Here is a 13693-nt window from a genome sequence, read left to right on the forward strand (position 1 = left end):
TGAATACAGATGTGAAGTACTCCTATGGAAACAACTGCTATTGTTTAATGCAGATGTGAAGTACTCCTATGGAAACAACTGCTATTGTTTAATGCAGATGTGAAGTACTCCTATGGAAACAACTGCTATTGTTGAATACAGATGTGAAGTACTCCTATGGAAACAACTGCTATTGTTTAATGCAGATGTGAAGTACTCCTATGGAAACAACTGCTATTGTTGAATACAGATTTGAAGTACTCCTATGGAAACAACTGCTATTGTTTAATGCAGATGTGAAGTACTCCTATGGAAACAACTGCTATTGTTGAATACATATGTGAAGTACTCCAATGGAAACAGATGCTATTGTTGAATACAGATGTGAAGTACTCCTATGGAAACAACTGCTATTGTTTAATGCAGATGTGAAGTACTCCTATGGAAACAACTGCTATTGTTTAATGCAGATGTGAAGTACTCCTATGGAAACAACTGCTATTGTTGAATACAGATGTGAAGTACTCCTATGGAAACAACTGCTATTGTTTAATGCAGATGTGAAGTACTCCTATGGAAACAACTGCTATTGTTTAATGCAGATGTGAAGTACTCCTATGGAAACAACTGCTATTGTTGAATACAGATGTGAAGTACTCCTATGGAAACAACTGCTATTGTTTAATGCAGATGTGAAGTACTCCTATGGAAACAACTGCTATTGTTGAATACAGATGTGAAGTACTCCTATGGAAACAACTGCTATTGTTTAATGCAGATGTGAAGTACTCCTATGGAAACAACTGCTATTGTTTAATGCAGATGTGAAGTACTCCTATGGAAACAACTGCTATTGTTGAATACAGATGTGAAGTACTCCTATGGAAACAACTGCTATTGTTTAATGCAGATGTGAAGTACTCCTATGGAAACAACTGCTATTGTTGAATACAGATGTGAAGTACTCATATGGAAACAACTGCTATTGTTGAATACAGATGTGGAGTACTCCTATGGAAACAGCTGCTATTGTTTAATGCAGATGTGAAGTACTCCTATGGAAACAACTGCTATTGTTGAATACAGATGTGAAGTACTCCAATGGAAACAGATGCTATTGTTGAATACAGATGTGAAGTACTCCTATGGAAACAACTGCTATTGTTTAATGCAGATGTGAAGTACTCCTATGGAAACAACTGCTATTGTTTAATGCAGATGTGAAGTACTCCTATGGAAACAACTGCTATTGTTGAATACAGATGTGAAGTACTCCTATGGAAACAACTGCTATTGTTTAATGCAGATGTGAAGTACTCCTATGGAAACAGCTGCTATTGTTTAATGCAGATGTGAAATATTCTTATATCATTACTATAATGATTACATCAGTTAATGAACCTCTAGTACTTGCAGGAATTGTGACTGTGAAGGGTTTAATTGTTTATATTGAATATTTGTGGATTAATAATCACTTAATTCTCCAAAATAACTTGGATCAATAATATTATACCTAGTTATCTGTGGCAATTTGTCAGAGTATGCACAGTATGTCTAAAGAGTTCAAATCCCGAATGGCTGCTTGTACACAGAGTGAACCTGTTGTCTGTTATCTTGTGTCATGACCAGTCTAGGGTTCAGTGTTGTGGATGATATTATCCTAAATCATGTTTCACTTCCAAATGTTACCATTCAACCAAAGTGTTCGACAGTCCAGGTGACGCCATGAATGTTAGAATCTCGGAGGAATGAACAATTATTGTTGGTGTCATTTATGTAGTTTCTTTGTAAGAAAACTTAGAAAACTCCCTTAATGACTGTAGTGGCATGTAAGTTAGAAAGTAATTTATATTTATAGAGCACTTTTCCAGACCAGGGTCACAAAGCGCTTAAACAACCAAAACTATACTCAATAAAATATATACTTTAAAGATCAAGATAACACTGAGAACAACACAGGAGTTCCAGAAAAATCAAGGAAAAGCCTGAACAAATAAGAATATCTTAATATGTTTCTTGAAGGAGTCAGTAGATCATCAAACACAGAGGGAGATGAAGATCGTTCCAAAGCTTAGGAGCAACAGTCTGGAAGGATTTCTCTCCTCTGGTCCTGAACCGTGTTCAGGAACCATCAGTAGATTCTGATCCACAGACCTCAGAGCCCGAGCTGGGGTGTAAGTCTGGATCAGATCACTGATGGAAGGTCTGACCATGAATAGATCTGAAAGTAAGAACCAGAATTTTTAATTTGATCCTGAAAGAAACTGGCAGCCAGTGAAGAGTTTTAAGGATCGGAGAAATGTGAGTTCTTCTACTAGAGCGGGTCAGAATTCTCACTGCAGAGTTTTGTATTAACTGCAGGCGAGACAGATCCTTCTTGTTTAGACATGAATACAAACTGTTGAAATACTCTGTAAATGTTGTGACATCATTTTCCTGAGTTTAGAATTTTTTGTCAGTTGAAGGAAACAGTTTCTGGTCAGTTTTCTGCAGTGTTGAACAAGAGACATGTCTTTGTCCAATAGAACACCCAGGTTTCTCAGGCTCAGTTTGACAGACTGACCTAAGTCACCCGAGTACTGACTCAGCCCTGGAACCTTATCATCAGGAGTTTCAATGGCTGTTTTCACTCAGCCATTGTTTGATTTCTAGCAAACAATTGACTTAACTGTTCAGCCTCCGGGACTCATTCATTCCAGTATCATATTAAATGTTATTTTAAACATTAGAATACTCACAAGCAGATGCTTATGAAAGACTAAGAATGGATGCATTAGGTGCCGCGGAAAGACTGCCTTGATTATTCAATAATTGTCGTCAAACGTATTGAAATAAAAAATATATGAAATCATCTATTGTTGTCATGCTTTGTTACTGCCTTCTACAAAAATGAGGAAAGATGTGAGGAGAGGAAATACAAACACATTTATTTCTTCTTTTTCTTTCCATCACCTTTGCCTTTCTTGCCTTTCTTTTTTTCCGCCTTGTTGCCCAAACCTCTGCGGGACATGCAGCCTCTCCACCAGGCCTGGATCTGAAATGGTCGCAGGTTTGAAATGTAAGAATAGAAATGGGTCATATTTGTTCTTCATGTATTCTGCGCCATATCTAACGATTGTTTAAAACAAATGTAGATTTCTACCATGTTAATTAATTATTTTCTCTGAACACACATGCTTCGACAATACAGTCGAACCAGAACATGTACTGCCATGTTCTTCCTGCTGTTTAAAAAAAAAGAAAGAACTCGAGTGTTTGTCTTCCATCCAGGAAGCTGCTGCCCGAGATGCGTTCAATGACAGCTGGGAAAAAACATTGACTTTAGGAGAAGTTTAAAAAAAAGATATTAGTATTGTTAATTATGCTAGTAAACCAATACAAGCACATTATCATCATCAGTACTATATCAAAAAATTAATCGTTTAATATTTGTTAAATATGTACATGAGATTATGTGAGGTTATTAAGAATTATTAAGACAGACACGTACACAAAACAAATCATATTTCCACCTGTAAGGAAATTACAACTTTACTGTAATCAATCACCTAGATTTAACACACATTTCAAATAGTCACTTGATTAACTGATAATCTTACATATTTAATTCATATTAAATAATCCTATTCTTGCAGGGGAAATGTGTTCGCGCCTCTTAGTCTTAGTCAGGACACGAGCTGCAGAGTTCTGAATGAGCTGAAGAGTTCTGAGAGACTTTTTAGAACATCCTGACAGAAGAGAGTTACAATAGTCCAGCCTGGAGGTAACAAAAGCATGGATGAGCTTCTCAGCAGCATCTAAAGGAAGGAAGTGCCTAATTTTTGAAATGTTACGAAGGTGGAAGTAAGCAGTCCGTGAGATTTGTTTTATGTGTGAGTTAAATGATAAGTCCTCGTCAAAGCATACACCCAGATTCTTTACAGTGGTGCTAGTAGCAGGAGCAAGTCCATTTTGTAAAGCTAGATCATTAGTTAATGATTGTCTGAGATGTTGCGGACCAACTAGTAAAACCTCGGTCTTTTCCGAGTTCAGTAGGAGGAAGTTTTTGGTAATCCATGACTTGATATCTGTGATACAGGACTGTAATTGTGTTAGCTGATTTCTTTCATCTGGCTTCATGGACAAGTAAGTTTGAAAGCTGATGGACAATTTCTGGTTTCAAAATAAATTAAAGCAGTTACGACTTTGTCAAGAGTCATGTGGTCTGTAAATTCTGCAACACTCGACAATACTACAAATACATCCTTGTTACTACAGTATCACTACATATCGGAAAGTTGCCTCTGTGTCATGATTGTAGCCAATCGTACCCCTAAGTATTACTATGCTTCAAGAAAATCTGGCCCTGGTGAATCACATTTGAAAAAGTACCTGAAGACTATAAACAACTTTATTCCAGGTGGAGACTTGTGGATCAGCCCAGGTGAAGAGAGTCCTGCAGAGGATGAAGGTCATGGCAAATCACTGTCTTGATATGGTTGGTGCGGTTTTCTGCCTTCCACCGACCAGCGAGCAGTGTGAAGATGTCCCACACATCCAAGGTAGATTAAAACAAACCTGTTTATCGGATAGAAATGTTGTTTCCATATTTTAATTCTTCTCTTATTAAAAAAATTTAAAAAAAAAAAAAAGCTAAACAACCACAGATTATCCAAGTGAACATCATCAACATCAGCGACTCCACCCTCAACAACTGCAGGTTCCAGAACCAGAAGTGTTCTTGTACCGGATCAGAACTTCTCCAAATACAATCCGAGAGCGGAGGTGAGTCGTGTCGATCATTGAATGAATCACAGTATTTCAGTCAACCATTCTCATCTTGAAATCTGTTATAGAGTTATTGAAAGTGTTTTTTTTGTGTTTTTTGTAGTTTATGAATGGCTGATTAAATGTGCACGATAATAATCTTCTTCATTCCACTCATAGGTGAAAGTAGAAGCTATCACATCGAAAACTCAGAGTTAAACTACGCCATGTTTGGGGATCACAACGTCATGACGGTGGATCTCGACTCAAACGTCGAAAAACAAGACTGAATGTGCAGATGTGAAGTATTCCTATGGAAACAGCTGCTTTTATTTAATACAGATGTGAAGTACTCCTAAGGAAACAGCTGCTTTTATTTAATGCAGATGTGAAGTATTCCTATGGAAACAGCTGCTATTGTTAAATACAGATGTGAAGTACTCCTATGGAAACAGCTGCTATTGTTAAATACAGATGTGAAGTACTCCTATGGAAACAGATGCTATTGTTAAATACAAATGTGAAGTACTCCTATGGAAACAGATGCTATTGTTAAATACAGATGTGAAGTACTCCTAAAGAAACAGCTGCTTTTATTTAATGCAGATGTGAAGTACTCCTATGGAAACAGCTGCTATTGTTAAATACAGATTTGAAGTACTCCTATGGAAACAGCTGCTATTGTTGAATACAGATGTGAAGTACTCCTATGGAAACAGCTGCTATTGTTAAATACAGATGTGAAGTACCATTATGGAAACAGCTGCTATTGTTAAATACAGATGTGAAGTACTCCTATGGAAACAGCTGCTATTGTTGAATACAGATGTGAAGTACTCCTATGGAAACAGCTGCTATTGTTAAATACAGATGTGAAGTACTCCAATGGAAACAGATGCTATTGTTGAATACAGATGTGAAGTACTCCTATGGAAACAACTGCTATTGTTCAATGCAGATGTGAAGTACTCCTATGGAAACAGCTGCTATTGTTAAATACAGATGTGAAGTACTCCTATGGAAACAGCTGCTATTGTTAAATACAGATGTGAAGTACTCCTATGGAAACAGATGCTATTGTTAAATACAGATGTGAAGTACTCCTATGGAAACAGCTGCTATTGTTGAATACAGATGTGAAGTACTCCTATGGAAACAGATGCTATTGTTGAATACAGATGTGAAGTACTCCAATGGAAACAGATGCTATTGTTGAATACAGATGTGAAGTACTCCTATGGAAACAACTGCTATTGTTTAATGCAGATGTGAAGTACTCCTATGGAAACAGATGCTATTGTTAAATACAGATGTGAAGTACTCCAATGGAAACAGATGCTATTGTTAAATACAGATGTGAAGTACTCCTATGGAAACAACTGCTATTGTTGAATACAGATGTGAAGTACTCCTATGGAAACAGCTGCTATTGTTAAATACAGATGTGAAGTACTCCTATGGAAACAACTGCTATTGTTGAATACAGATGTGAAGTACTCCTATGGAAACAGATGCTATTGTTGAATACAGATGTGAAGTACTCCTATGGAAACAACTGCTATTGTTTAATGCAGATGTGAAGTACTCCTATGGAAACAGATGCTATTGTTAAATACAGATGTGAAGTACTCCTATGGAAACAGATGCTATTGTTGAATACAGATGTGAAGTACTCCTATGGAAACAGCTGCTATTGTTTAATGCAGATGTGAAATATTCTTATATCATTACTATAATGATTACATCAGTTAATGAACCTCTAGTACTTGCAGGAATTGTGAGTGTGAAGGGTTTATTTGTTTATATTGAATATTTGTGGATTAATAATCACTTAATTCTCCAAAATAACTTGGATCAATAATATTATACCTAGTTATCTGTGACAATTTGTCAGAGTATGCACAGTATGTCTAAAGAGTTCAAATCCCGAATGGCTGCTTGTACACAGAGTGAACCTGTTGTCTGTTATCTTGTGTCATGACCAGTCTAGGGTTCAGTGTTGTGGATGATATTATCCTAAATCATGTTTCACTTCCAAATGTTACCATTCAACCAAAGTGTTCAACAGTCCAGGTGACGCCATGAATGTTAGAATCTCGGAGGAATGAACAATTATTGTTGGTGTCATTTATGTAGTTTCTTTGTAAGAAAACTTAGAAAACTCCCTTAATGACTGTAGTGGCATGTAAGTTAGAAAGTAATTTATATTTATAGAGCACTTTTCCAGACCAGGGTCACAATCGCTTAAACAATCAAAACTATACTCAATAAAATATATACTTTAAAGATCAAGATAACACTGAGAACAACACAGGAGTTCCAGAAAAATCAAGGAAAAGCCTGAACAAATAAGAATGTCTTAATATGTTTCTTGAAGGAGTCAGTAGATCATCAAACACAGAGGGAGATGAAGATCGTTCCAAAGCTTAGGAGCAACAGTCTGGAAGGATTTCTCTCCTCTGGTCCTGAACCGTGTTCAGGAACCATCAGTAGATTATGATCCACAGACCTCAGAGCCCGAGCTGGGGTGTAAGTCTGGATCAGATCACTGATGGAAGGTCTGACCATGAATAGATCTGAAAGTAAGAACCAGAATTTTTAATTTGATCCTGAAAGAAACTGGCAGCCAGTGAAGAGTTTTAAGGATCGGAGAAATGTGAGTTCTTCTACTAGAGCGGGTCAGAATTCTCACTGCAGAGTTTTGTATTAACTGCAGGCGAGACAGATCCTTCTTATTTAGACATGAATACAAACTGTTGAAATACTCTGTAAATGTTGTGACATCATTTTCCTGAGTTTAGAATTTTTTGTCAGTTGAAGGAAACAGTTTTTGGTCAGTTTTCTGCAGTGTTGAACAAGAGACATGTCTTTGTCCAATAGAACACCCAGGTTTCTCAGGCTCAGTTTGACAGACTGACCTAAGTCACCCGAGTACTGACTCAGCCCTGGAACCTTATCATCAGGAGTTTCAATGGCTGTTTTCACTCAGCCATTGTTTGATTTCTAGCAAACAATTGACTTAACTGTTCAGCCTCCGGGACTCATTCATTCCAGTATCATATTAAATGTTATTTTAAACATTAGAATACTCACAAGCAGATGCTTATGAAAGACTAAGAATGGATGTATTAGGTGCCGCGGAAAGACTGCCTTGATTATTCAATAATTGTCGTCAAACGTATTGAAATAAAAAATATATGAAATCATCTATTGTTGTCATGCTTTGTTACTGCCTTCTACAAAAATGAGGAAAGATGTGAGGAGAGGAAATACAAACACATTTATTTCTTCTTTTTCTTTCCATCACCTTTGCCTTTCTTGCCTTTCTTTTTTTCCGCCTTGTTGCCCAAACCTCTGCGGGACATGCAGCCTCTCCACCAGGCCTGGATCTGAAATGGTCGCAGGTTTGAAATGTAAGAATAGAAATGGGTCATATTTGTTCTTCATGTATTCTGCGCCATATCTAACGATTGTTTAAAACAAATGTAGATTTCTACCATGTTAATTAATTATTTTCTCTGAACACACATGCTTCGACAATACAGTCGAACCAGAACATGTACTGCCATGTTCTTCCTGCTGTTTAAAAAAAAAGAAAGAACTCGAGTGTTTGTCTTCCATCCAGGAAGCTGCTGCCCGAGATGCGTTCAATGACAGCTGGGAAAAAACATTGACTTTAGGAGAAGTTTAAAAAAAAGATATTAGTATTGTTAATTATGCTAGTAAACCAATACAAGCACATTATCATCATCAGTACTATATCAAAAAAATAATCTTTGTTAAATATGTACATGAGATTATGTGAGGTTATTAAGAATTATTAAGACAGACACGTACACAAAACAAATCATATTTCCACCTGTAAGGAAATTACAACTTTACTGTAATCAATCACCTAGATTTAACACACATTTCAAATAGTCACTTGATTAACTGATAATCTTACATATTTAATTCATATTAAATAATCCTATTCTTGCAGGGGAAATGTGTTCGCGCCTCTTAGTCTTAGTCAGGACACGAGCTGCAGAGTTCTGAATGAGCTGAAGAGTTCTGAGAGACTTTTTAGAACATCCTGACAGAAGAGAGTTACAATAGTCCAGCCTGGAGGTAACAAAAGCATGGATGAGCTTCTCAGCAGCATCTAAAGGAAGGAAGTGCCTAATTTTTGAAATGTTACGAAGGTGGAAGTAAGCAGTCCGTGAGATTTGTTTTATGTGTGAGTTAAATGATAAGTCCTCGTCAAAGCATACACCCAGATTCTTTACAGTGGTGCTAGTAGCAGGAGCAAGTCCATTTTGTAAAGCTAGATCATTAGTTAATGATTGTCTGAGATGTTGCAGACCAACTAGTAAAACCTCAGTCTTTTCCGAGTTCAGTAGGAGGAAGTTTTTGGTCATCCATGACTTGATATCTGTGATACAGGACTGTAATTGTGTTAGCTGATTTCTTTCATCTGGCTTCATGGACAAGTAGAGTTGGGTGTCATCAGCATAACAGTGAAAATGTATAGAGTGTCTTCTAATCAAGTCCCCTAGTGGGAGCATATAGATTGTGAATAGTATTGTACCAAGAACAGAACCTTGTGGGACACCATAGCTGACCTTAGTGTGTGTCGATGAGAGGTGGTTGACATGTACATAGTGCGTTCTATCCGACAGGTAAGATTTAAACCAGTTAAGAGCAGTTCCACGAATGCCTAAATGGTTTTCTAGCCTCTGTAGAAGGATTTGGTGGTCGACAGTGTCAAATGCAGCACTGAGATCTAGAAGAACAAGAACTGAAACATGGCCCTGATCAGAGGCCATCAGTAGGTCGTTACTTACTTTTACCAGGGCGGTCTCTGTGCTGTGGTGTTCCCTAAAACCAGACTGAAACACCTAAAATTGATCATTGTCCTGGAGATAATCACAGAGCTGACTCGTTACCACTTTCTCCAGAAGTTTTGAAATGAATACTAGATTAGAGATAGGCCTGTAGTTAGTGAGGACCTCTGGATCGAGAGAGGGTTTTTTAAGCAGAGGTTTAATTACTGCAACTTTAAAACTCTGAGGCACATAGCCGGATGTTATTGACAAGTTAATAATGTCAAGTATGAAAGTGCTAAGTAAGGGGAACAGTTCTTTAAGTAGCCATGTGGGAATAGGATCGAGAAGACATGTTGTGGACTTTGAGGAGGAAACAACCTGGGACAGCTGTCGAGGACTCACTGGTAGAAAGGAGTCAAAGTATGTATCAGTCATAGTGTCTGTGACCGGTGAGGCTGCACTGGTTGTATTAGACGAATCTAGGAGGTCTTGAATCTTTCCTCTAATAGTTACAATTTTTTCATTAAAAAAGTTCATAAAGTCATTGCTACTAAGATGAGAAGGGATGGACTGCTCAATGGACTGATGGCTCCGTGTCAGCCTGGCTACAGTACTGAATAAGAACTTGGGGTTATTCTTATTTGCTTCTATAAGTGATGAGTAGTAGCTGGCTCTGGCTTTCCGAAGAGATGCCTTGAATATTTTTAACTTATCCTGCCAGTCCTGGTAGAATTCATTATGTTTTGATGAACGCCATTTCTTCTCTAGTCGTCTAGAATCCTGTTTTAATTTACGTGTTTCCTGAGTATTCCAGGGAGCAAGACTACTTCTGTTAACAGTCTTTTTAGTTAGTGGTGCGATTAAGTCAAGCGTATTGTGCAACGAGTCTGTAAAACTGCCCACAAAGTTATCAATGTCGGGGTGACTATGGGTAGAGTTTCTTGACACACTGAGGCTAGGCGTTTTACTGAGCACAGAGGGAATTATTTCCCGAAACTTGGTAACGACATTTTCAGACAGACATCTTTTGAGATTGCTCCTGCTCTGTAGACTTGGCTCATTTAATTTGAATTACTTAAAAAAAAAAAAATAGTATTTACTATAGTCGCCCACGAGTCAACATGTACAATCCACACGGTGGAACTTCTTTTTTTTTTTTTTACACGAAGCCTCGTCAACAAATTGAAAGTTTGACTTTCACATGATTGTAAATGGTCACGTGACATGGCGAGGAGAGGGTGTGACGTAGATCGGACAGCAGCAGGGATTCCCCGACGCAAAAACAAGTTCTTGTGCCGAGCGAGGACACATGAACTGAGTATTGAAGCCCTAACCATCAAGAATTGTATACGTTTCTCTGTTGTTTCATACCAAGGTTCTAGACCTGCACTGCTCCAGTTCCCTTCCTGAAGATGTAAGGCACAGGATGACCTTTATTGACATTGAAATACGAAAACCAAAAACCTAAGCAATATATTAAAATAATGGTTCAACATTACAGTATCGCTTTACAACTTACTGTATTGATTTAAATTGCATTAATTTTTTTTCAAAGCTATTATGGTTGTGTATAAAATAAAACATTTATTTTAATATTTTTTTTACTATTAACATGCAACTATTCACGGGTTGGTCACAGTTTCTGGCCGCTAGATAGAAGCAGTCATTCTGTCCTCCGCAGCTAAAATAAAATTAAAATCCCCTGTGACGACTGAGGACGAGAGGATACAGTCGACTCCAGCAGTTTTGAAAGCTGATGGACAATTTCTGGTTTCAAAATAAATTAAAGCAGTTACGACTTCGTCAAGAGTCATGTGGTCTGTAAATTCTGCAACACTCAACAATACTACAAATACATCCTTGTTACTACAGTATAACTACATATCGGAAAGTTGCCTCTGTGTCATGATTGTAGCCAATCGTACCCCTAAGTATTACTATGCTTCAAGAAAATCTGGCCCTGGTGAATCACATTTGAAAAAGTACCTGAAGACTATAAACAACTTTATTCCAGGTGGAGACTTGTGGATCAGCCCAGGTGAAGAGAGTCCTGCAGGGGATGAAGGTCATGGCAAATCACTGTCTTGATATGGTTGGTGCGGTTTTCTGCCTTCCATCGACCAGCGAGCAGTGTGAAGATGTCCCACACATCCAAGGTAGATTTAAACAAACCTGTTTATCGGATAGAAATGTTGTTTCCATATTTTAATGCTTCTCTTATTAAAAACGTCTTTTTAAAAAAAAAAAAAAAGCTAAACAACCACAGATTATCCAAGTTGTGACCATCATCAACATCAGCGACTCCACCCTCAACAACTGCAGCTTCCAGAACCAGAAGTGTTCTTGTACGGGATCAGAACTTCTCCAAATGCAATCCGAGAGCGGAGGTGAGTCGTGTAGATCGTTGAATGAATCACAGTATTTCAGTCAACCATTCTCATCTTGAAATCTGTTATAGAGTTATTGAAAGTGTTTTTTTTGTGTTTTTTGTAGTTTAAGAATGGCTGATTAAATGTGCACGATAATAATCGTCTTCATTCCACTCATAGGTGAAAGTAGAAGCTATCACATCGAAAACTCAGAGTTAAACTACGCCATGTTTGGGGATCACAACGTCATGACGGTGGATCTCGACTCAAACGTCGAAAAACAAGACTGAATGTGCAGATGTGAAGTATTCCTATGGAAACAGCTGCTTTTATTTAATACAGATGTGAAGTACTCCTATGGAAACAGCTGCTATTGTTAAATACAGATGTGAAGTACTCCTATGGAAACAACTGCTATTGTTGAATACAGATGTGAAGTACTCCTATGGAAACAGATGCTATTGTTGAATACAGATGTGAAGTACTCCAATGGAAACAGATGCTATTGTTGAATACAGATGTGAAGTACTCCTATGGAAACAACTGCTATTGTTTAATGCAGATGTGAAGTACTCCTATGGAAACAGCTGCTATTGTTTAATGCAGATGTGAAGTACTCCTATGGAAACAACTGCTATTGTTTAATACAGATGTGAAGTACTCCTATGGAAACAACTGCTATTGTTTAATGCAGATGTGAAGTACTCCTATGGAAACAACTGCTATTGTTTAATACAGATGTGAAGTACTCCTATGGAAACAGCTGCTATTGTTTAATGCAGATGTGAAGTACTCCTATGGAAACAACTGCTATTGTTTAATACAGATGTGAAGTACTCCTATGGAAACAACTGCTATTGTTTAATGCAGATGTGAAGTACTCCTATGGAAACAGCTGCTATTGTTTAATGCAGATGTGAAGTACTCCTATGGAAACAACTGCTATTGTTTAATGCAGATGTGAAGTACTCCTATGGAAACAACTGCTATTGTTTAATACAGATGTGAAGTACTCCTATGGAAACAGCTGCTATTGTTGAATACAGATGTGAAGTACTCCAATGGAAACAGATGCTATTGTTGAATACAGATGTGAAGTACTCCTATGGAAACAACTGCTATTGTTTAATGCAGATGTGAAGTACTCCTATGGAAACAGCTGCTATTGTTAAATACAGATGTGAAGTACTCCTATGGAAACAGCTGCTATTGTTAAATACAGATGTGAAGTACCCCCATGGAAACAGCTGCTATTGTTAAATACAGATGTGAAGTACTCCTATGGAAACAGCTGCTATTGTTAAATACAGATGTGAAGTACTCCTATGGAAACAGATGCTATTGTTGAATACAGATGTGAAGTACTCCTATGGAAACAACTGCTATTGTTAAATACAGATGTGAAGTACTCCTATGGAAACAGCTGCTATTGTTAAATACAGATGTGAAGTACTCCTATGGAAACAGCTGCTATTGTTAAATACAGATGTGAAGTACTCCTATGGAAACAGATGCTATTGTTGAATACAGATGTGAGGTACTCCAATGGAAACAGATGCTATTGTTGAATACAGATGTGAAGTACTCCTATGGAAACAACTGCTATTGTTTAATGCAGATGTGAAATATTCTTATATCATTACTATAATGATTACATCAGTTAATGAACCTCTAGTACTTGCAGGAATTGTGAGTGTGAAGGGTTTATTTGTTTATATTGAATATTTGTGGATTAATAATCACTTAATTCTCCAAAATAACTTGGATCAATAATATTATACCTAGTTATCT

General features: G+C 37.4%; 1 long non-coding RNA gene across 1 annotated transcript; it reads left to right on the top strand.

The window, feature by feature from the left end:
* The first annotated feature begins 11547 nt into the window (after positions 1-11547).
* On the top strand, positions 11548-12223 carry LOC148067264 (uncharacterized). The gene is made up of 3 exons (XR_015713205.1): positions 11548-11689; positions 11786-11920; positions 12083-12223. It is a non-coding gene; the product is annotated as an uncharacterized LOC148067264 (long non-coding RNA).
* The last annotated feature ends 1470 nt before the right edge of the window (positions 12224-13693 follow it).

The sequence above is a fragment of the Callionymus lyra genome, chromosome 13, assembly GCF_982586985.1.
Source record: "Callionymus lyra chromosome 13, fCalLyr1.hap1.1, whole genome shotgun sequence".
NCBI lineage: Eukaryota > Metazoa > Chordata > Actinopteri > Syngnathiformes > Callionymidae > Callionymus > Callionymus lyra.